Source organism: Oculina patagonica, chromosome 4 (genome assembly GCF_052425735.1).
Source record: "Oculina patagonica isolate OP01 chromosome 4, crgOcupat, whole genome shotgun sequence".
In the NCBI taxonomy this organism is placed as follows: Eukaryota; Metazoa; Cnidaria; class Anthozoa; order Scleractinia; family Oculinidae; genus Oculina; species Oculina patagonica.
The window spans coordinates 29,956,768-29,978,469 of record NC_135761.1 but is presented as its reverse complement, the minus strand read 5'-3'; the positions used below and the strand labels follow the sequence as shown (position 1 = coordinate 29,978,469).

General features: G+C 37.1%; 2 protein-coding genes and 1 long non-coding RNA gene across 4 annotated transcripts in view; 2 read left to right on the top strand and 1 right to left on the bottom strand.

Moving 5' to 3' along the window:
- The window catches only part of LOC144652232 (uncharacterized), a 99,205-nt gene that overhangs the window by 18,860 nt on the left and 58,643 nt on the right, over window positions 1-21,702 (top strand). The window lies entirely within an intron of this gene.
- The window catches only part of LOC144652297 (U6 snRNA phosphodiesterase 1-like), a 57,229-nt gene that overhangs the window by 27,370 nt on the left and 8,157 nt on the right, over window positions 1-21,702 (bottom strand). The window contains exons 5-10 of one of the 2 annotated variants that reach the window (XR_013570469.1): window positions 20,832-20,885; window positions 20,567-20,606; window positions 20,371-20,436; window positions 19,896-19,979; window positions 18,472-18,699; window positions 15,305-16,207 (exon numbers count right to left, since the gene is read on the bottom strand). The exons of the other annotated variant lie outside the window; for it this stretch is intronic. The gene's annotated coding sequence lies outside the window, so the exon portion shown is untranslated. Of the gene's footprint in view, window positions 1-15,304; window positions 16,208-18,471; window positions 18,700-19,895; window positions 19,980-20,370; window positions 20,437-20,566; window positions 20,607-20,831; window positions 20,886-21,702 lie in introns of those variants that run through there. 2 annotated transcript variants of the gene reach the window in all.
- LOC144652353 (uncharacterized) lies at window positions 4,357-13,442 on the top strand. The gene is made up of 5 exons (XR_013570497.1): window positions 4,357-4,823; window positions 5,213-5,264; window positions 10,815-10,861; window positions 11,954-12,011; window positions 12,715-13,442. It is a non-coding gene; the product is annotated as an uncharacterized LOC144652353 (long non-coding RNA).

Genomic DNA, 21,702 nt, shown 5'->3' with positions numbered 1-21,702 from the left:
TCGTATTTTTTCCCATTTTTCTTTAAAATGCCTTGTATGTGTGATTTGTTGTATTCAGTCGGCATTCATTGTATTTGTGAGCTTTTGTTTTTAATTATCCAATAGTTTCGCGTTGCACCAAATTTGTATTCTAAAAGCGTTGTGAACTTGAAGGGATTTACATATTGTTTTTGCCATGGCCGAAGGAAGGTTTCGCTCCCCGAAAACAATCGAGGAAGAAGAACTTTGCGTAGAGAGAGCAGTACCGAAGTCTACCAGATATAAAAATAAGTGGGCAATAGGGATTTTTGAGGATTGGCAACGAGTGCGAAGTGTCAATGTTCCAATACTCGAGGTTGGTGGAGTTTTTAAAGAGTATGAATTGCACAAAGTAAGTGCGACAATTAGTGTCGATTCCAGCAGTGAGTCCGTGTCACGGAAGGTAGAAAAAGTTTCTCAGAATGTGGATATGGATACTATGCCAGTCTGTTTTGGCGACTTTAAGAAATGTACTGTAAACTTTAATTTCAAATGACTTAGGCTTGTCAGTTTGTAATTTGAAATGTTTTTCCTGGTCATTGTTTATTAAAAATTAATGATTCATGTAAAGCTGTGTTTGAGTAATATATGAATATGCAGATTAAGAACAATTTTTTCACTAGTGATAAAAACGTGATGAAACACTAGTGATGAAAACGTGATGAAACACTAGTGATTTTCAACTGGTGTTTCATTGAGTTTCCAACTCATCCACCTGACCCGAATGGGGCGCTCTGGTTGGCTTATAACGTCATGAATTATTAATGAGATTGAGAAGAAATATTTCAAATGAACACAAAATAATTTGAAATCTCAAATGACAAAAGGCCAACTTGGCTATTTACATGGCATGGTTGATAAGCTGACCTCTCATAAAGTTATGATAAATAACGCTAAATATAAAGATACAAAGATCTCAACCATTTTCTCACCAATTCTTTAGAACGACAACGAGAAAAAGAGAAATTGCGGACGTGGGTGCTGCTGGAATGAAAGATGTATGGGGAGAACTCGGTAAGTCAGTTTTAAGTAATAACATTTTGATTAGAAATTCCTGCTTTTATCTTATACCGTGACATCCAATATACGATATATATCTATATACGATACTTGACGCAAGCGACATGTGCCACAAGGTCAAGCGCCGTCTAGTAATTGTTTACACAGACAGACCACACAGGCCCATTGTATTGAAATCTAAGATGTAGAGATCCCTGTTCGTGTAACATTTTTTCCTGTAGCTAGTTGCCAGTCCCATTCGGTTCTATTGATCGGTCGAGCGCAACAGAATGCAGTACCGATGACAGTACAGATTTCGCCGACCGCCTCATGACATAACGCGATCGTCGTCGCTTAAAGACAAGCGAAAAACGTGACGAGGGAAAGTTCGCAATAGCTTCAGAACAACTGGACAAGTATCTCGCAGGTTATCCGCTCCGTTAGCTTAAGTTGACTCGAACAATCAAATCAAAAAGAAACGAAAAAGTAAGCGTGGAAGCAAATAAAAATTTACACTACTATATACTTTAAATATATGCTACTGTATAATTATTGTAACGTACTGTTATGCTGTAAGCAATTTAAAGAAATAAGTTATGTTTTATAAGTAAAAAACATCAGTATGTAAGAGCGTAACAATATGTCACACATGTCAGTTATGCAAGTTTGTAAGTTTTGTGGTGTTGTAGTTAATGTTATTAGTTCGTATAGTGTGATCGTCCTGGTGAGAGTAGTTCTGAGAAGAACTGTTGTTAGTGACTGACGTTTCGACAACCTGAACGGAAGTCATCTTCAGAGTCAAGTGAAACGTTGTTGTCAGTCGATGATGTTAGAAGTCTGGTCCGTTGAAGTTGATTGGGCAGTTTAGCCGTGATGTTATTGGCTGTAAGACTCGTGTAGAGTTTGTCAGAATTAATTGGTCAGTTTCGACCGGTCTATTTCCAGTCAAATTAAGTTGTTCTGTTCCGTTCCGTTGTTCTGTTCTGTTCCTTAGAACAGACGCCTATAAACAGATGTCAACAACTACCGGCACCTTACAAACGACTTATTCACAACGTAAACAGGACCGACAAACGCACCGCAAACAGTACTACTTAATTTCACTAACAATAGACAGCTGGATCGACAATGTCATGTAACTTGTTGTAGTGTAACTTGCGAAACTTCAAACCACAGTGAGCCCCATCAAGCGTCTGAGTGGCAAATTGAGACGACGTAGTAGCCTCTATGGCAAAAAACTTCCGACTCACGTGGTCACATTTCAAGCCACGTTCTCGTGCCCAGCGGCCGGTCCTGATTTGTGAGCATGCGCAGAGTACTGGTTCTGTATTTTCTGTATTTGGTTCTGTATGCGGCTGGACGTAATCGACTGACATGCTCAAAGTCTCATTTGTTTTTTGTTTTCTTCAGAAATTTGCTTCCGGCTGTCGTATTAACACCAGTCGTTTCCTACTGTATTTCACGTGCGTGCATTGAATATTATATCATGAAGTTAAAATTTTAACATACGTATATTCTTTACCAAATATATCAAAAGGATGCGAAGTGAACCATTATTCCATTTTTATACAATTGAATTTCAGCTTTGCTTTTCTCCGTGGTAAGTGCTTTGTGTAATCGTGTAACGATTAAGACATCTTTGCCATGTGTGCTGAAGATAGTCGTGCGATGATAAGCTGAATGTAAAGTGCCAAGTAGAAATCTAGAAATGCAGTAATTACAGTACCAGAATATTTGAACATTTATATAACTCATTGATAATTTTTGGGACAGACTAGTGTGAAAACATCATCACCAGCTTGAAAACAAGATGTACTCTTTTTTCCCTTCCTTTCCTGCCGCTGTCCAGGCGCTTTCTTGATAACATTCAACAGAGCCAGTAAAACAAAACTGAGGACAAGTGAGGTTAAATTTTCAATACTTAATTGCAATTCTTCTCAACTGTTCAACAGGAATAGATTTCAAGAGAAACAAATGAGTGTACAGGAAAAGGTACAGATTAGTAATGGTCAAATAATTTGTGAATTATTGCACTCGTGATTTTCTGTATTCGATTTTTATTAACGTTGCAGTGTGTTCAGGCGAGTATAATTAGCGGAGCTTAGAAATATCTTAGGTAACATAACTAACTAATAGCATGCAATATTTTATTTCATTACGCCATAAAAGAAAAAATATTTTTCTTTTGTTTTCACATTGATTTTCCTGGGTTTGCCTTTATGTGACTTTTTAACTTATGATACGCTATAGAGATAAAAAAACGGCTTTCAGTCCTATTGCTGACCAACAGGAATAAGATAAACTCAGCCTTTTCAGTGTTTTTAGTTATATTGCTTTCCATGTGGTATACTTATTAATCTTATTTTAAATCTTTCATACTTTTTGTTTCCATTTAATCTTTAGATGAAAGAACCTTATTGAACAAACTCTGCAGTCGAGGACTTCTATTTTATCAGGTATTCCAGTGATAGCCACTTACAAATACGGTAGCTGTAACAAGTATGGCAAATGACACGACCCCGAGCTTAACGTTTGAATTTTGGTACTGTTTAAAAACCTTTAAGTTCTCACAATTATTTGAAGGCTTTAGGCAATTGCAAGTGTAATTTGCGCAACTCTAAGCCACAGTGAGCCTTATTAATTTACTAATTGATGGGTAAATGGGTAAATCCGAGGGTAGATAAAACCGATCATGTTAGTGATGTATGCGTTTAGATGTAACGTGATGTTCATTTCTTGCCTGGAAATAATGTATCTATCTATAAAGGGGCATCTTTATCAACTCTTAAAGCAAACTTTACCGAAAAAAAAACACCTCGCGTTCAGTTTAACACGAATATTTCTCTTCGCCATTCAGACACTTTGCCAAAACTTTTGCTACTTTGTGAAACGGATATACAAGCGTATGAGCGGCAAAATTGAGACGACGTTATAGCCCCTACGACAAAATCTCTTGACTCACGTGGTCACATTTCAAGCCACATTCTTGTCCCCAGCGTCCACGATCCTTCTGGTTTGCGCCAGGGATCGAGACCTCTGGCCGGTCCCGATTTGTGAGCTCGCGCAGAGTACTCGTTCTGTACTTTTAGCCAATCAGATTTGTCGGATTTAACAATAATTCCGTAAATCGCGGACAGCCGGTGTTGGAGCCGGCCAAAGGTCTCGATCCCTGGCGCAGATCAGAAGGATCATTGATTCTGGGGACAAGAATGCGGCTGGACGTAATTGACTGACATGCGCAAAGTCTTATTTGTTATTTTTTTTTTCAGAAATTTGCTTCCGGCAGTCGTATTAACACCAGTCGTTTCCTACTTATTTCACGTGCGTGCATTGAATATTATATCATGAAGTTAAAATTTTAACATACGTATATTCTTTACCAAATATATCAAAAGGATGCGAAGTGAACCATTATTCCATTTTTATACAATTGAATTTTAGCTTTGCTTTTCTCCGTGGTAAGTGCTTTGTTACTCAACGATTTAGACATCTTTGCCATGTGTGCTGAAAACAGTCGTGCGATGATAAACTGAATGTAAAGTGCCAAGTAGAAAATTGATAATTTTTGGAACGACTTAGTGAGAAAACACCATCACCAGCTTGAAAACAAGATGTACTCCTTTTTCCCTTCCTTTCATGTCGCTGTCCAGGCGCTTCCTTGATAACATTCAAAAAAGCCAATAAAACATAACTGAGGGCAAGTGTAGTTCAATTTTTAATGCTTAATTGCCATTCGTCTCAACTGTTCAACAGTACCACGATTATCAAGATCAAGACCCCGTAAAATAACGCGTCTAGAGGAAGAGGTACAGATAAGTAATGGTCAAATAATTTGTGAATTATTGCACTCGTGATTTTCTGTATTCGATTTTTATTAACGTTGCAGTGTGTTCAGGCGAGTATTATTAGCGGAACTTTAAAATATCTCAGGAAACATAACTAACTAATAGCATGCAATATTTTATTTCATTACGCCATAAATGAAAAATTAGTTTTTCTTTCACTTTTATTTTCCTGGGTTTGCCTTTTTGTGACTTTTTAACTTATAAAACGGCTTTTAGTCCTATTGCTGACCAACAGGAATAAGATAAACTCAGCCTTTTCAGTGTTTATAGTTATATTGCTTTCCCAATGTGGTATACTAATTAATCTACTTTAAAATCTTTCATACTTTTTGTTTCTATTTAATCTTTAGATGAAAGAACGTTATAAACAACCTCTGCAGTCGATGACTTCTATTTCATCAGGTATTCAAGTGATATAGCCACACACAAATACGGTAGCTGTAACAAGTATGGCAAATGACACGACCCGAGCTAAACGTTTGAATTTTGGTACTGTTTAAAAACCTTTAAGTTTTCACAATTATTTGAAGGCTTAAGGCAAGTGTAATTTGCGAAACTGTAAGCCACAGTGGGCCAATCAATTTACTAATTGATTGGTAAATAGGTAAATCCGAAGAAAGATAAAAGTGACGATGTAAGTGATGTATGCGTTTAGTTGAAATGTCATGTTCTTTATTTGCCTGGAAATAACGTATCTATCTATAAAGGTGCATCTTGTTGAAGCCTCAAATGTAATAAATGTCCCTAAATGTAATAAAGGTCCTAAGTGTAAAAACTTTTGGTCCTAAATGTAATAAAAAAAGGTCCTAAGTGTAATAACTTTCGGCCCTAAATGTAATAAAGGTCTGTAGTGTATTAGAGGTTCAAGCTTAACATAAAGTCATGCTCGGTGCTTTCCTATTCAATTTTTTTCAGTTTGAAACCTGTTGTATGTTTACTTGCTTCATTTTATTTCCAGTACTGTAAGATGCTATTTAGATTTTGTCATGAAGCAAACAACGAAATCACGTGACAACCTACATCCACGCGATCGATCACTTGACACTAGAGTACAATTTTTTACCTAATTTTTTAGGAAGTTTTCGATTGTTTGAACGGATGTGTTTTTTGTTAACTTTCGTTAAATTGAATTTTAAAAAGACTATTGAAGCAAACGTTCGAGACTTGTGTTTTCTTTTAAACCGCTGTGACACTTCCAAGTTCAATTAAATTAAACTACGGTTTTACTGGCGGCACAGGTCTACAAGAATTCTACGGCATTTACAAGCAAACGGCGTCAGGCTTAAGAAACCAAATTTTTCTAAACACGTCTCTGTTATGTTAACTTTCCGTAAATTGGATTTCGGTTTGACTTTAAAACAGTAAACGTGATACTTTTCCCTTCTTTGCAAACAAATGTAACATGATATTTTTGTTTTTCTCTTAAATGTATGTAACATGATACTTCTGTTTTTGTCAAAAACGTATGTAACTTGATACATTTAGATTCTAACATAATTCTAACACAAATATTATCTATTAATACAAGAAATGGTTTTCAGATAATGAGATGTTAGGTCACCTTTTCTAAGAAATCAGCATTTCAATATCAAGTTTTTTTTTGCACATAAACCGCTGTGATATCCACAAGTTTAATAATTTATTTGCAGTTTTAAGTTGGCGTCACAGAGTCTACGAGAATCCTTCCGCAGGAAGAAACACGCAACGTTTGTGAGAGTCCCAGTATATAAAGTAGACTCATCTGAGCATACATTTAGCACAAAGTGTTTTGTTTACGTTACGCAAGGAGAGCATATCGCTTTCTGAAACAGATATAAACCTTTGTGCGCTTTATATGAAAAGTAACGTTGGTTAACTTCCCGTTTTACCAATGACAGACTATCAGGAGATCCCCCCCCCCCTCACTCAGGAATAATTAATTATTGATATTAATTAATTAATAATTTAATTAATTAATTGACTATTGAAAGTTTAAACCTTTAGCGTTAGGGCGTTAAGGGTTTAGTGGTTTGCGGGCGACAAGCCCACATAACCATCACAATAGTGCATTCTGCACTATTGAGGATTTTGAGATGAGGATTTTGAGTTTGCTTGTTACACTCTCGTCATTTTTTATTTAACAAATAAAGAAGCCTAAGCCATGTTTTATACTGTCATACAACACGACGGGCATTTGAGAACACGAGGGAAATGTAGAAAACGTGAGCCGCAGCCGAGTGTTTTCTACATTTTTCGAGTGCTCTCAAATGCCCGCAGTGCTTTATGATAGAATAAAACATGGCTTAGGCTTTTTTATTTACTTTATGATATGGATTTTAGACACCGCGAGTAAAAAGTTTAATTAAAACTTTGTACAACAAGAGCGAGTAAACGAAGATGAAAAGCAGAAAATAGTTTACGGGAAAACCAGAAAACTGGCACAACTTCATTCAGTGTTCGACGTAAAATAAGACTAAGCATTTCAGGTAAGTTTTGCCTTTTTCAACTTCAATAAACTTCACCGATTTTGAGTGCAATTTCGTCTCAGCATATAAATATAGTAGTCTCGATGACATCCGTCCCTTGCTTCGTTCGACTTGAACAAGGCGTATAATTTCCAGAAAAGCTATTGCTTCGGATCTTCCCGTAAACCTTAATTGTTGTCCCAATCAAGTTCCAGCATGAATAGACGATTTAAGAGGAGATTGTCACAGAAAATCTTCGAAAGAAAACTCTCTCGTTCGCTTTCCTTGCGAATTTCATTCAACTCAAGCAGTGAACACCGCGCCACAATTTTTCCCGCCTCACTTCGTTTACATCAAAATGAAATGTCCAGTGGATTTATATTTAAAAAGGAATTTAATAAAACAATTACCGTATTTACTCGAATAAGCGCCGCCCCCGAATAAACGATGCCCTCGAATAAGCGCCGCATTTGGGACAAAAAAGTTAATAAGCGCCGCCCCCGAATAAGCGCCGCAGTCCCGATGCGGCGCTTATTCGAGGAATTAAAACAGCACTACAAAGCAACTCTAAAACAAACTTGGACATTTTTTTCCCATCAAAAACGATGTTTTGCAGTACAAAGTGATTGTTTTACCGCTCGCCCATTAGTTTTTCTATCCAACTTTTTTACAATACGTACTTCTGTTAATGTTGTGAAGGTATCGAACTTTGCCAGGACAGCTAGCGCCACTTTTCTCTTCAGCAAGAGACGAATACTGACAATATAAAGACCCTACTGTAGAAGATTAGACTCTTTGTAGCATCCAAATTTTAAATAAGCGCCGCCCTCAAATAAGCGCCGCCCTCAATAAGCGCCGCACTTGAGGTGCGAAAAATTAAATAAGCGCCGCGGCGCTTATTCGAGTAAATACGGTATTCCATTCGCCCTTGTTGGATACGAGTGGTTATAGCCAACGAACAGTCAACGACGCGCGAAGCACTCGAGGAAAGCTGACGAAAAACAATAAAACATGATTTTTCTATGTTTTGTTTACCTACTAGAAGATGGTTTTCCATGTTCTATAAGAAAATAATGCACGCTTGAGGTCTATAAAAGCTGCTAGTGGATGCCCGAGCCGTAAGGCGAGGGCATTCAGCTGCTTTTAGAGACCTCAAAAGTGCGTTATTTTCTTATAGGACATAGGAAAACCATCTTCTAGTGGGTTTAGAATATAGCATTAAAAAGAGCACAGAACTTACAAGACTCGCGGCCGCTCACGGCCGCTCACGGCATTTACAAACGCACGCAACATCGGTAAAAGTGAAAGTTTAGTTTATTCTTTTCTTTGGCGGCTTCTTTATAAATAAACCAAGATACCATTTCATTCATATTTCCTATTTATAGTCCTTTTTTCCGACTACCAAAAGATTCTCACAAAGCCGACATATCTAGTTGAAATATTTACGCATTCAAGCCTACTTCAATTTCATTCAAATGAAAAATTTCCATGCGTTCGTTTCGCAGCAAGCTTGTTTAAAATGAACAAAAGTTGAGTGTTCTGTCTTCAGATTGTGGCTAAAAAAGGTTTCTTACCTCAAAGCGTTTCTAGAGTCCGGCTTGTTTTGCTAAATAATTTCCAATCAATTTCGGCAGTTCACGGCAAAATAGTGGCGTAACACAACTCCAAAGAAAAACAACAAATTTCAACGATTCTTTCTTCATCTGTCGCTTCCTTTGGCACTGTCTTACTTCCATTTAAGCATGTTAAACGTTTCTGATAAAAACTTGCTGCTTTAAAGCATCATTTAAACAACAGAACAAGACAATAGAGGCGAAGTCGACGAAGTCGCGCGTTCAGCGAAATTCGACAAACAATTCGCGCATCCGGGCTACCGGGCTTCTATAGTTTTCAGCTATGTTCTATAAAAAATAATGCCCGCTAGAATTCCATCGCGCGTATACAGCGGCTATATTCTAAACTCTGATAAAACATAGGTTTTTAGCCAATCAGAGCGCGCGTAGACTCCTAGGTATATTATAATTAAAATTAGTTGTTTCTAGTGAATAATTATAGTTCTCGTTACTCCTGTTAATTCACGATTGCTCGATACGTAGACGTCGCATTTTAATTCTTTATATCCTCTGACAGTCAATATAAACTGTAAGCTGTTAAAACTCATATGAGCGAGCATCTAACAAGACATGCTTATATTATTCAACTACATCTGTTGTAACCTATTAGCGTCTGTTGCCGTTAGCCCATGCCCAATAAGACATGCAAAATAAAATAGATTTTGGCACATTCTTTAAGGCAAGTGGGAACTGGTTGTTAAAGTACATCATAATCTGGATCCCTAATATTCATTTTTACCTCCTTGCTTTTGTATAGAGAAGCACCGTGCATGATTTCATGTTAAGTCGAACCTTTATTACACTTAGGACCTTTATTACATTTAGGACCAAACGTTATTACATTTAGGGACATTTATTACATTTGAGGCTTCAACAATCTTTATAAACTCTCAAAGCAAACTTTACCGAAAAAACAACCTCGCGTTTAACACGAATATTTCTTTTCGCCATTCCGACACTTTGCCAAATCTTTCGCTACTCCGTGAAAAGGATAAACAAGCGTACGAGCGGGCAAAATTGAGAAGACGTAGAAGCCTTTACGGCAAAAACCCCCGCCTCACGTGTTCACATTTCAAGCCACATTCTTGTCCCCAGCGTCCACGATCTTTCTGGTCTGCGCCAGGGATCGAGACCTCTTGCCGGTCCCGATTTGTGAGCATGCGCAGAGTGCTCGTTTTCTATTTTCAGCCAATTAGATTTGTCATATTTAACAATATGTCCGTGAATCGCGGACATCCGGTGTTGGAGCCGACCAGACGTCTCGATCCCTGGCGCAGATCAGAAGGATCGTTGATTCTGGGGATAAGAATGGGCTGGACGTAATTTACTGACATGCTCAAAGTCTCATTTGTTTTGTTTTTAGTTGTTGTTGTTTTTGCTTCCGGCAGTTGCAATAACACCAGTCGTTTCCTACTTATTTCACGTGCGTGGATAGTGTGCATTGAATATTATATCATGAAGTTAAAATTTTAACATACGTATGTTCTTTACCAAATATATCAAAAGGATGCAAAGTCAACCATTATTCCATTTTCATACATTTTAATTTTAGCTTTGCTTTTCTCTGTGGTAAGTGCTTTGTGTACTCAACGATTAAGACATCTTTGTCATGTGTGCTGAAAACAGTCGTGCGATGATAAGCTGAATGTAAAGTGCCAAGTAGAATACTAGAAATGCAATTACAGTACAAGAATATTAAAGGCTTAGTGTGAAAACACCATCACAAAACACCATCACCAGCTTGAAAACAAGATGTACTCCTTTTTTCCCTTCCTTTTTTGCCGCTGTCCAGGCGCTTCCTTGATAACATTCAACAAAGTCAATGAAACATAACTGAGGACAAGTGAGGTTTAATTCTCAAAACTTAATTGCCATTCTTCTCAACTGTTCAACAGGACCAGAAATATCAAGACCCCGTGGAATAACGAGTCTAGAGAAAGAGGTACAGATAAGTTAATGGTCAAATAATTTGTGAATTATTGCACTCTTGATTTTCTGTATTCGATTTTAAATTAACATTGCAGAGAGTTCAGGCGAATATAATTTGCGGAGCTTTGAAATATATTCAGTTGGGTACCATAACTAACTATTTGCATGCGATCTTTTATTTCATTACGCCATAAAGGAAAATTTGCTTTTCTTTTCTTTTCATTTCGTTTTTCCTGGTTTGCCTTTATGTGCATTTGACAAATTATCATTGAATTGTAAACGCAGGCGAATGACCAATATTTCACAACGTTGTACAGAATTCAGGTGATGGCAATTTGCGAAGCTTAAAATAACTGCATTTGCCATTTGCCTTCTATGTGATTTTTTAATTAATGATACGCTATGGAGATATAAAAAACACAAAAAGCAATTGGCACCCTCGAACACCAAAGCACGGCCTGGACAGCTTTTAGTCCTATTGCTGCGCGACAAGCTATGCCATGATGATGTGGCCTAACAAGACCGAAAAAGCTGCCCATAACAAGCCCATAACTGCTATTGGCTTATGCTCATGCGTAACGTACTGGCCAAGCCGTGGATTGGTGTCCATTCTCGTTCCCAGAGGCCGCGTCCCGAGAATGCTGGTCATTTAGGCTCAGACGGTAGCTTAAGCTTGCGCAGTAGAAACCGGAAGGGCAGAATTCGGTTATTTTCAAATTGATGCTCCCAGAGCTTCGCGTTTCCCGACCGCTGGTCCAGGGGGACGCGGGCTCTGGGAACGAGAATGATTGGTGTCTGGGTGTATCACTTGCTTTTTGTTTGTTTGTTTGTTTGTTGTTTGTTTTTGGCTATAGAAATTTTCAATTGTTTTCATTTGTGATATTCCTGGGATCGTTCTTCATTTGATAAAAAATGAAAACAACCTCTGTGAAACAGTGCTTACCATTCGTCGTTGTTTTAGGAAACGTAAAACCACTCATTATTTAGACTAAGATCGGATAAACTCGTGCTCGTTAGTTTCAACAATATTCTATTTTCCCAATCTCGTATACTACATCATCGAGTTAGAAAACTTTATTAATTATAATTCTTATTTGATCTTCAGACGGAGGAAGCTGGGATTAAAATCGTTGGAGATGACAACTCAGATCCTACTTAAATAGGTATTACAGTAACAGTCAGATACAAACGCTGTATCTGGAATACGTTAACGCGAGCACACGCTGAAAAACGAGTAAAACGTTTTCACGATTCCTCAAGCCTTTAGTGTCAGTTAGTGTAATTTGCCAAACTTTAAACCACGAACAAACAACCGCATATCCTTTCTGGGTTCAGTTGTATTCCTTACTTAAAAATTATGTACCTCTTGATTTACGTTTTTTACACTCTGACAACTCATGCACAGACTGTTGTTAAAAATATGTATGCATGCACAGTATATGAAGTGCATAGGTAAGTTCTCCAGCTTTTTTACAAGAACAAAAACTTTCTATTTTAAGAATAAGTTTATTTATAAGAATTTGTTTTATTATTTTGAGCCACTAGATCGTGAATTTAGAGAGATTTTATGTTCCGTTGTAATACTGATCAATAAATATAAATTGTAAATGAAAAAAATATTTGTCACAAAATAACTGAAAACTGAAAAATAAAATTTAAGAATATACCCCCCTCCCCACACAATACGTTGTTGAATTGAACACATTATTGAAAAAACTATATATCACTCTGACTAGCTTGTACTACCACGTTTAGTCAGAAAGGTAATGAAATACCATGTTATATCATTGGCCTGTTTGTATTAAACACTGTGGTCAGCCAATCAGTGGTAACTAATTAATGTTATTTTATGGTATTGTCTTTCAGGTGGATATGAAGATGTTGGTGCTAAAAGTTACTTCAAGGGAGACAAATCCTTCCAAAGGTCACAAAATGTCTTGATGATTGGAGTAGAGCCAGACAAGGGAAAGACAACGGCATGTTAAAACGCTGGTGATTGTCTCAGCAGAAATTGTTAACAAATAAATGCCAAATACCAGTGTATACAGGTCGTTACAAAGTAGAGCACTTTTACTCAAATAACTTAGAAATGAGAACTTGTTATGCATTGTATACGTAGCGCCGATCAATAATAAAGTTTGATCAGTATGTAGATTTCCAATTTTTTTATTAGAGAAAAAGTAATTGTAGAATTTTTGTACTATGTTGTAAATAACTCTTCAACCACGTTTTATTTTTGTGGCAATGCCTGCGAATTAGCTGACGTTAGATGTACCGTAAACTCCACATGTAACACTTAAATAAAGTTATGTCATATGTCTTATTTGCACTCAGCTTGTGGAGCAGACCAAAAAACAACGTGAAATGTTTCATGAAAGTTAAATTAGATTATTATTTTTTTTAATTTAAGCATAAGATTCTTCCATTTTGGAATGGCAGAATACAATACAATGATTTTTAACCTCGAGTGCTAGTTTTCCTCTCTTGGTGTTAGGCATATTTTTAGTAAGAAGGGTTCGAACTGAAGTAGTTTAAATGTACAGTCTGTAGATATTGGAAAAAAAAGTTTGAATAAAAACATACGTTATTCCTGACCTCGTAGAACTGAATGCAAATATCTTTGTTGTTCAATATTTTTGCGGGGCTCAAGAAATTCTACGCATTATGATTTGTTATATATCGTTTTAGGTAAATCATGGCCAGTTTCATGATATTTAAAAAAAAATAAAATAGATCACTTTAGTTAAGTGTCAAAGTAGCACTGCTCTGCTAATTGGGACACTGTAAATTAACAAACAAATATTGTAAATAAAAAGATACTATAGCTGTTTTGCTTAATATATCGAGATTTCGCTTTAGTAATGAATAATGCTTATGTTCCCTCGAGTTTGAACTGATATAAGACCTTAGTATAATTTCAGAGGTGATTATAAGAATTGGAGCATTCTGATTGGTCGAGAAGCTCGGCTTATGAGGCTTTATTATATGGCTACAATAGTACGCGCGCTCTGATTGGCTGCTGAGCGGGCATTATTTTCTTGTAATGATCGGGCATTATGAAAAATTTTCTCGGCTCGGCGGTTTTTTGAGTTGTGAGTAAAAGCTACTAGCGCAATTGCGAGAACGACAATAAATACCGAAAAATGTAACTATCTTTTCAACAACTGAAAGAAAAATATTAGCATACCGATACTTCTTTAGTATGAGCGACGAAGAGAGCCACAGAAAGCGAGAGCGAGTTACACCTCGGTGTTTTTTAGATATTTCAGTTTAGAATAGCGCTAAAAGGCCATATAATAAATAACTTATTAACCTCGTCCGTCCGGTCATTACAGGGGAATCTCAGACCTCGGCCTTGATGTATTGACCTCGCTATCGCTCGGTCAATACATCAAGGCCTCGGTCTGAGATTCCCCTGTAATGACCTCACTCTCGGTTAATAAGTAGTATATAATCACCCCGCGCGAGGTGATTATAGCTTTGAAGGCTTGGTTACTTAGCCACGCCACCTTTGACATCCAGGGAAGTAAACATGGCCGCTTTTGCTGAATGAAAATTTCTTTAATTTGAAAGAAACCAGTCCAAGTCCTGGATATTTTAAACATTGGGAATTTTTCAAATTAACTACCAAGACTTTTGGACCGAAAATATTTTTAAGAGATGGTTCTCAAGGCATTAGAAATGATCGTAAACACGGCGGTTTTGGCGATCGATGAGAAACTCAGTCAGAGCGATTGAGCAAACATTATTTAGTTTCCTTCTCACCGGAGCTACTCATTTTTAGAGGATTCGCACATTCGCTTAGAAGTCAACCACAATCTTACAAAGGTAACGGACATCTATCTTTCTCATTGTGTTTGTTTTGTTCCGTTTTATTGCTTTAACTAAATAAATTCTGATTACAATCGATGATTTAAACTGGTTTACACCGTATGCAAGCGAACACTTATGTTTGCTGTTTAATTGTTTGCTATCGTTATTTTTTTAAGTTCTTGATGATCATCTCTAGAAATTATACTAAAACAATTATTTGCCTCAGGCTCAGTGATTATTATTCAACAATAATCACTTCGCCTTCGGCGAATAATTGTTAAATAGCTCTATTAAATCCTTTTTTTCTGAGCCCGCGGGAGGTAAGGGCTTTATTTGGGACAAAGTTAATAGGTTCTAAAAAAACTGTTGTGCTTCGTTGGCGGGCGAGTGAAACACTTAGTTGATTATCAACTTGAAGCTGATAAAGGTAAATAAACCGCTGTAGAGAAATTAGAAAGCCTGACGTTTTAAGGGTTGGCCCTTCGTCACCGCAAAGTTGACTTTCCTTGGAAGAATAACTTACCCTCAAAACGTCAGTTTTATCAAATTCCGGTTTATCACCGTCGAAGGGTTTATAGGAGAATCCGATGTTATATAACTTCCGTTAAAATTGGATTTTTCAAATATTTAATCTAGAAAGTTAAGATAACTGGCGAAAGATTTCACTGAACAAAGTTGAGGAGGGTAATTGATGTGACAAGCTGCTGTCGTGTTTTTTCCATCTCGTAATCTATGTTTTTCTTTTTGCTATAAGGGGCCATCACGTAAACCACTGGGTCATCAGTAATGTTTTAACCCCGTTAAATAAAGTCATTAGTATTGATTTAAAAAAAAGTGTTTTATATCACTTATAGGTGAGCAAATGAAAAGGAGACGGCCTTTTGCACGCAGACCGAAACGGGGGGGGAGGGGGGGAATACCAGTCTGTACCATTTCGGTTATTGTTAAGGGACAAGTGATCCGGAAGGGATGATTTTTGCGTATAGATTTTAAAAACAGTCTATGACTGTGTTTCTGTCCTTGTATTTTTAAAAGACTGCTCGCCCTCAAGCGGGCAGGCTACAGGCTACATCTAATCTGCAGGGTACTATTGTTCGCATAACCAAATGAATTAGTTTTTTTTCGGTTTGATGTTTTGGCGGGTCTCGGCACAAGAAGGCTGTATATACAAAGTGTTATGGCTTTGAGTCAGCCTAGTCCCCAGGCGTTCTCTCTTGTCCCGTAGTCTGCGCGAAGTCATGGCTCCGTGACATCATGGCTCATAATAAGATCCATGCCGGCTTTGGGTAACTTGGTATAATAAAAGGCGACAATGCTACTTTGTTTTGCTCAAATTTATTTGTTTAACAGTGGAAATCAGTATCTTGTAGAAATTAGTATGCTATACATGAAAAAGGAATATTGTACATGACAGATAACACTCATCGTGCGGGATAAGATAAAAGAAAAAAAATGAAAAAAGAAGTAAGACAAGTGAGAAGATATTAAAATCGAACTGAACACAGGAAAACACTGCACAGTTTATAAGCAGATCTCGCGTTAGTTCCTGAAAAGACAAAAGAAAAGAAAAATTGAGTACACGGATAAGAGAATGTAAACATTCCGTCCTGTGCTTCATAACATAAAACAGCACATGTCGATGGAAAAAACAAGTGCAAATAAACGATAAGGAAATAGATGGCGGCTGTACATTTTATAACAATATCTTGTCTTCGTGGTCTGACTGAGCCCGCGATTTTCCTCCCCAAAGTCACAAAGCAACGAAACCTTTCCTCATTACGTCATGCTGACATGACTGCTTTCGGAGCGGTACTCACGTGACAGGTACTCGTGTCAGGGTGTGTGAGAGCTCCAACAGATTAAGCCTCCTACGCAGACGTGCTTAGGGCTCGTCACGCGTTTCTCCCCCACGAACGTGGGGGAGAAACGTAGGAGGCTACAAACGGAGGAGAACCGTCTGCGTAGGAGGCTACAAACGATTCTTATAACTTTTGGGAGTGATTTATTAACCGTGTGGTTTATTCTAGCTCTGAAACGACTTTGCTTTGTCTAAATGTTGCTGAAATCACTGCTTTTGTGCACATGCTCAAAATCGCATGACTGTTGTTGTGCAGGTGACGTACAAAATGTAAATAAAAAAGGAAATTAATTGTTTTTTGTCATGTGCCATGAAAGCGACCTTAACATTGGACAACGAGTACGAGATTTTTTACGAGCATGACATTTTTTAACCTAGTACTGATGTTTTCGATTATCCCGTTTCAGAAAAATCTCGTACTGAGTCTCCTTTTCAACTGGTCAGCAACAGGGAGGAGTGAGGGCTTTGGGAACGTAACGGAGCTCAGGAAATTCAAAAGTCGTACTCGTACTCTGTTTCTAACAGCTGTCTAAGGTTGCTAGTAAGCCGATCCGGCTTTGAAAGAGGTTGGAAAGGTTACACAATACCTTCAGAGGGCTACTGTTGTCGAAAAAAAATTTTGAGACTAAAATAAAAGTTTACTATAAATCTAACATTTCCCCAAAAATGAAACTAAAATCGTAAACGCACGCGAGTTATTTCGAAAAAAGGTTTTTAAAAAAGTTCATAACACAGTTAGGCGTCATAATCCTCATAGCGTGTTGACTTCCTGGCGACGTTTTTGCGCGAAACAGCCTCCTCCCCGAGCGCTATTACGAGGACCTCATTAGCATTTTTGTTTACATGTGATTTTCCTTCTCTAGACTTTCTCTCCCACTCTCGATATCGCTCTTCTTTTCTCGTTATTGACCTTATTGAGGTCGTGAAAAAAGTTAACAAAAATAGAAAGAAGTCCTTGGACAGCGAAAAAATCGAAGCCGAGACCTTAGAAGAAGAAGACAAAAGCGGAATGACGGCCAATGTGCGGGTGGGAGATCCTTCAAACAAATCGAACTACCCGTTGCTATTTCATTTTCTGTATTCTTCCCCCATATATTTTTCTTGGTTTTTCCATTTCTCTCGCACGCTGAAGTTCAGCAAGAAGAACGTATGTGACTGTCACACTTTTATTGTGAATTATTGCCTTTGAATTCCCGCGAAGATCGTTTCGCTCGCTGTGAACGGTAGGGGTGCCATCATTTCATTGGCCGGCGGCATATCTGGTTGACATAAGGCCGTAACATGTTTACAAACCTTCGAATGGCGAAAACTCGAAATCGTTTTTCGTGAGAATACCCTCTCTTTGTTTAGAAATATTAATAGGATTCTAACGAAATTTGGCCAGAACATTCACAAAGCATCGAAGAACAAAAATGTGTCAGGGATTTCCTTTATTCTGCTTTATTTTGGATATTTCGCTTGTGACGGCCGCGAACGCAACAGGGTCGGCAAATTATTCGATACTTAAACTTTACGAGTCTATAAAAAGATAACCAGTAAGAATCAAGAAAAAGCTTGACACACTTTGAGAGATTGATTTACATTGTGCAGTACTTTTGCAATAGTGGTTGTGTTTGATACCCGATTTATTCGGCGGAACGACACTCGGTCGTTTTCTCTTCACCGGCTTCTTTCTTCTCAAGAATGGCTCTGCCAAACATCGGATACTTTTTTTAGAATTCTTCAGTTCTTTACCTTTCTATTGATATATAGCTTGTGGCAGTTTACTCTAAAACAACGTAAGTACGATTTTTTTTTTGCGAAGGACACCTGCGAAGGTATTGTGCAACCTCAAAGATCTTCTTTGAAAGAAAACCTTCATTTTTTAGCATAGCACATAATCACAGCTGACAGCTGGATTCCAACTGAAGATTATCAGTTTTGTCAAGTCAACAATGAAGCACAGAACTTACCGTGCTTTCCTGTCTGGCAAGAAACTTGAAGTGGGGTGTACTAGTGTGACGACTAGTTCCATAACCGATCCAATTGAGGATCATGCCATCTGTGATTGACTTGTTTCATCACGTTGCATCCAAAGGAAACACAAAATGTTTATTTCCTATTTTACAATGCACTTCTGTCACTTCCAACACCAATGATCTGGCGATGTCTTTTTCACAAACATGAGAATCAAACACTTCCTGCAAAGAGAATCACTTGACTGTCAGTACTGCAGTCAGTATAATCAGTATATTGCGGTTTGCAGTGAAATGCGAACTCTGAAATTCAAATTCCAACTAACGAATGTGTTTTTTGCTGCCGTCAATCATAATTACGGCAACAGTAAACGAACCATGAAAAACAGAAACAAACAAAATAGATCAAAATCTACCAATCACAATCAAGAGACGTGACCTTTTGACCTGGTTGAAGTGAACTTCTGTTTAACGAGAGGTCCGCTAAGTTGATTGATGGCAGCAAAAAGCGTAAACTGTTGGTTCAGGATTGAATGTCAGAGTTCGCATTTCAGTGAAAACGGCAATAAAAAGTGGGTGCTCGGCAAATTGTGTTGGTCCCAGGAAAATGCTCTACTGGTCCCAAGATGTGTAAAAATCATTCAACGTGTTAACATAACACGGTTTGGACATGCTGACATAGAAACAGTCACATTTTTTTTGGAATAAACGGTTTCAATATTCTTATCATGTTAAGTAGTTAAAATGATAAACAACTGCAATGCAGCACAATAAATTGTTTCCAAAAGGTCTTGCGAACAGCAGACACGTAAAGATTTTAAGAAAAACGACAATTTCTTTAAGTTTCAAAGACATGTTTCGACAGAGCATCTGTCATCTTCAGTTGAATGGTTTACAAAGCACAGTGAGTTGAATAATAAGTAGAAAAAAAATGCTAATTAAGACAAGTAGTAATAACAGAACGTTAACATGTGTGAATTAGAAGGTTAATTTTAGATTTACATGGTGTAATTGCTGATTGAGACAAGGTAGTTCCTTTTGAATATGGATAGCCTTCTTTATCTTAAGTTGAAAGCTGGTAGAGGCGTGATCTAAAATATGAAAACAATCTATTGAACACAAGGAGCGACAACGTTCAGAATTCTGAAGGTGTTTGAAAATGTGGGAGGCCTTATCACTGGCAAGTGCTCACGCACGCATGTGGCAAAATGTCGGGTGGTTTCGCCGACATAACAGGCATTACAGCCCGCACATGCAAACTTATAGACCACACATGAACGGAGACCGCCGGGGATAGGGTCTTTCACTCCAAAAAGAAAGACCGTAAAAGTTACTATCGGTTTTCTAAGATCTGTAAGATCCATGGAATGAGTCAGTGAATGGGGACCCTGTGACCAGCTTGGGTACATACTGTGTATTACCTGAAGTTTAGTTTGTATGTCCTGTGTCCTTTCAGAACAGATATCACCAAGTAACCATGCAACACTCACATGGAATGATGGGTCCTACAGTGTGAAAATGTACAAACATAAATGAAGTCACGTTTGAAATTCAAACTAAATCTACCTATGGCAAGTTGTACATTAAGGTTGGCAAAAGAGTTAAGGAGAAAAAAGGGGACAAAAAACAAGTAGGCCACCCTAATACAACAACACATAGAGTTAATAGTATTCTAAGTTAGGGTACATGTATTCTAATCTCAATCTGCCCCAACTCTCCTTTAATTTAAACATTCCAAAAAGCACTGACATACTCACAAATCTTTATTAAATTTTTATACACTAAAAACTACATGTATGAAGAGTATTTTTACCTGCATCAAAAAAATAACATAGATACAAGTCTGTTACTGTTTTTTTTTTTTTAAAAAAAAGTAAAATTAGATTTGATCAGTACCTTGTAGAATGCAGGGAGAGAAAATTCCTGAAAGACTTCATTTACTAGATCAACAACATCTTTGAACTGAAAAACAAAACAACCCGATGGTTAGTTTTCAACCATACCAATATCACTATCTGCGCCTGTACAGTGCATCTTCAAGGAAGAGCACTTCAAACAAGCTGAATGCATTGTGTACAGTTTGCTTTCTTACCTTCTTGTATTCTGACATGATTTTCAGTGCTACAAATGATCTGAAATACATAAAATCACATGCCACATGTTGTAAGACAAGTTTACGGCATTCAAGAGCACAGAATGTGATAGGTTGCAAAAAAGACAAAAAACATAGAAATGACTTGATTAACACCAAAATCAGAAATAACATTGATAGCAATGGATATTAGTCAGTTCAAGAAGAATAATTATTGATATTTTATTGAGCTGAAAGGAAAGTTTGTATAAACACTATTAATTACCTTGTTTTCTCATCATTTGTGTACAATTCAGGCCATTGAAGGGCAGACACAAAACTAAAAATGTAAAAAATGGCAAGTTGCATATTACTGTAAAGTTCAAAAGGTACTACTTTTACTTTTTAATGGTTGCTACTTTCAGGGAGCTAAATGTGTAACCACCAAGTGTGGGTTTAATTATCTAAGTAAAATAATTAGGTTTTCAAGATAAATGGGATAAAAAGGATTACAATTTTGGGAAAATAATTTAATTAATATTACACTATTAAAGCAGAGTAACATACTACCTTTGGAACAAGGGTCATCTTAAACAAAATTAGTAACTAGTCTAACATCTTTAACATCTGTTAGTTCATTATTTCCCATAACAAGTCAAGTTACGTTTTGGGATTTCCATATAAAGAGGTTCTTAGCTTCCAGGAATCTAAACAAAAGTATCTTGCTAACAATCATGAAATTTTATTACTACTTTGGAAAGGTTGCTAAGTTCATTATTTCCCATAACAAGTCAAGTTACGTTTTGGGGTTTCCATATTACAAGGTTCTTAGCTTCTGGGACTTGCTAACAACCATGAAATTTCATTACAACTTTGGAAAGGTTGCTAATTTCAGGGGGACTATTATTACTATCTATTTTTAGTTTTAAATCTCGTCTTAAAACATATCTTTTTAAATTAGCTTTTTTTTTTAACTTTTAGATCTTGTCAATAATGTGTCTATAGTTAGTATATTGTAATATTTTTAGGTTTTAATATTGTAATGTATATAGTTAGAATACTTTAATATTTTTAAGTTTTAATATTGTAATGCGCTTTTGCTCATTTATATGTTAAAAAGCGCAATATAAATTAATAAATTATTATTAAATTATTAT